The following is a 3,172-nucleotide window of genomic DNA, read 5'->3' as shown; positions in this document are numbered from 1 at the left end:
CTTTGGCTCCGCCATCTCCTTTGCCCTGCCCGCCGGATCCACGCCGTCGTCCTCGCGTGCACACGGTAGGTGCTCCGCCTCTTCCTCTCGTCCGGCCAGATCCACGGCGCACGGCCTCTCGCGCTCGCTCGCGACCCTGAACCGTGGCAAGGGTTTCAGGCTGGGCATCGGCTTCGTCGCCGGCGCGGCTCCGGTGGATTACGGCGGCTCCTCTCCGTCTCCTCTCTCGCCCCCACGCGCGGCTCCGCTTCCCGCTGGTCATGGGGTGCAGCCTTGCATCGTCCTTTTCTTCTTTTCCTTCTCAGGCAAATTTTGTGTTGGTTCACTCCTCAATTTCTTTGGTTAATCTTCGTGCACTGACCACTTGGTGTTTTTGATGGCGCAGATTGTGGCGAGGTTGAGCGTATGGAGCAGAGGGACCAGGGCAAGGGGGCGGCCGTCCCGGGCACCCGATGGCTTGTTGCGATTTTCAGCTGTTGGGTGTGATTAGTGCAGGAAGGTAATGGGATTTCTCGATTCCATGAACCTCCTCGTGAACTCAAATCCCATCTGTTTGTAGTCTTGTTAGATGTTTCGCTTCGTGAAGTTAATCCTCATTACATATCTCTTTCTTGAACTTCAGTTTCTTCTATTGATTGGGATTAGGAAAGGGAAACTAAATTTTCTGCTCGTGACTTGTAAGCTGCAGCAAAAGCTTGCAATTTCTAATTTCCTAGCCAACCAGGTGCATTTGTTTCATGCCTTTCCTAAACTTTTTTATTTAACTAGTTGTGTTCTTAATTTTTATCATCTTGTATCATATATTTGTGTACTAGGCGATGCATTGTTCTTGGTTCTCCGTACGTTAATTTTGCTGATGATGAGGTGTGTACACAAGACAGTGTGGCTCCTCAATTTATACACATGATCACAAATTGTTGGAATTGTTGCCTTATATGTCAAGTGCTTGTTGTGAGTTCCAAACTTACAGTAGAGATGGCGTATTAGCTACCCGATCCAGAGCCGAAGCTTTGTTGGCGCACGGTATTTTTTTGTATGGTTATTGATTTGCTAGCATATATTCTAGACTAAATTTTGTTAGCCTGCTGCACTTTATATCGCTTTTATCTGGTTTCTTTCTTAGTTTCTTATAACATCTTAATTTATTAGTTTTATATGACGTAAGATTGTTCCGTTCACTAATGTTTCTCCATGTTTATGAAGAAAAGATTGGGTTCAGAGCACCTTTCCATGTTATTTATCTGATTTTTGTGATTTCTGATGTTCAGGTCAAGGCAAACTTGAAATGTGGCCACCTTTGTATGGCTAATGGCTTTGTAGGCTTTCAGTATTTGGCGTCTGTCGCCGGGTTTGTTCCGCCTCAACCAGGATCTTCTCAGCACTGCTCTGATGTTGTGAAAACTCACGCACGCCGGCAGCCGCCTCCATGCTCCAGTTGTCGCAGCCTGCAGGTAGCCTCTCCGTTCTTTTTTCTCGACCTTTTTGCTTGATCTGCTAAAGTGTTATGTGTGTGTTCGGCTGCTTGCTACTTGCAAAGAAATTGTATGAATGGCAGCAGGGTGTAGCAACAGCCAACATTAGTTCGGCTCAATCCCTGTTCTGATTGTCGGTCATGTCTTTTCTGGTAAAAGCCAAAAGTATTTATGTCTTTGTGCATTGGATGTTGGTGGTTTCCTGTCTTCACTGCTTGTTTTTAGTGGAGTCTAAATATATGTCTTTTGTTCCTTATCTGCATCCTGGTAGGGCCTATGATTGTTGGTCCTTTCACCTTTGTGCATGGAATGTTGATGGTTTTGTTCATTTGCTTGTTTTATTTATTGTTTCTTTTTACTGTGCTCCTATGATTTCAACAATAACTGAGGCAAGGGTGCCATGATCTGAGTTTCCAAATCTTGAACAGGAATTATGGTTTAATCAATATTTGCATTAGTGAGGAGACGGGGTGGCCACACAAGGTGTTTTTCTCAATCAGATCACATGCATCTCTTAAAAATTATACAATAGCAAGTGTGACTTACATATTATTAGATATTATCGGTCTATGCTTCATGTGGTTGCAGTGTTCTTACATCTAGATCTATGGACAGGGCCAGTTGCTCCTATCTAGACGAGCTTTGTCAGGGTCATGTGGTTGCTGCTGCTACCGCTTTGTCGGGGTCAAGGGTCAATAAAACTCAGGTTATTGCTCGATCCATAATTCTAGCATCTATAGTCAGGCTATCACTTTAGTCTTTTTTGCCTTTCTCTGACAGGTCAATTGATGTTGGGCACCAATCTTGCTCCTATTTGGGTGGGCTACAGCTTTGTCAGGCTGCCATCATATTCTGATCTTCCAGTGTTCCTTCTGCGGTGTGGAGGAGGTTTGAAAGTAGATCGTGGTGACGATTGCGCCATTACATGTTATTATTGTTCATATCTTATCATTAGAAATAGACATGTTATAAGGAAGATGTTACCGATATATTTCTTTCATGGTCAATGATTGTCTTGCTTTTCTGTGTCACATTGCTTATACCTGTCGTTTTCTAAAATTATTGCATGGTAGCTAGCTAATCTCTATGATAATAGTTTCTGAGATTCCAAAGGGTTTTTAATTTTATTTTAGACCATGATAGCATTCCTTACCCGTTGTCACCTTCCTTCTCTATCTTCGCATGATAGCTAGCTTCAGAATGATTGGCACATTTATTAACCATTTCATCTTTTTTGTGCATTGCAGGTTTGCTACTAAATTCACAAAAAAGTAGTGTTCTTTTGCATCACCATCCTATGGAGCCATGAGATCTGAACCAATGAATCCAAGGTAACCACCACTATTTTGTTTAGGCTTATGTGCCTGATGTTTTTTAGGATCTCTGTGTCAAGGAGATATATCTAAGTAGTGTCATGTTCTAATTCTAAAAGATGAGAAAGCTAAGAACTTCGTAATTACATAGTAAATCATGGCTGGAGCGTAGAGGTTAGGGATGTGCAAATATTGATTAAAAGTATATTTATTTGTATTTACAACAACACACTGGATCACATCCAGTAAATAATTTGGTAGAATATCAGTCAAGTTTAGAACTTTTGACCACAACAGCTGAAAAACCGAAGTAAATCCATCATATATATTCAGTTCAGTAAAGTATATAATCAGGATGCTAATCTTTGACCTATATATTCAGCTGAA

At 42.1% G+C, this 3,172-nt stretch overlaps 1 long non-coding RNA gene across 1 annotated transcript; it reads left to right on the top strand.

The window, feature by feature from the left end:
- The first annotated feature begins 1,033 nt into the window (after positions 1 to 1,033).
- Positions 1,034 to 2,660, top strand: LOC123134535 (uncharacterized). The gene is made up of 3 exons (XR_006465662.1): positions 1,034 to 1,451; positions 2,088 to 2,178; positions 2,253 to 2,660. It is a non-coding gene; the product is annotated as an uncharacterized lncRNA (long non-coding RNA).
- Positions 2,661 to 3,172: the final 512 nt, after the last annotated feature.

Source organism: Triticum aestivum, chromosome 1B (assembly GCF_018294505.1).
Source record: "Triticum aestivum cultivar Chinese Spring chromosome 1B, IWGSC CS RefSeq v2.1, whole genome shotgun sequence".
Lineage (NCBI taxonomy): Eukaryota > Viridiplantae > Streptophyta > Magnoliopsida > Poales > Poaceae > Triticum > Triticum aestivum.
This window is presented reverse-complemented; position numbering and strand designations above follow the sequence as displayed.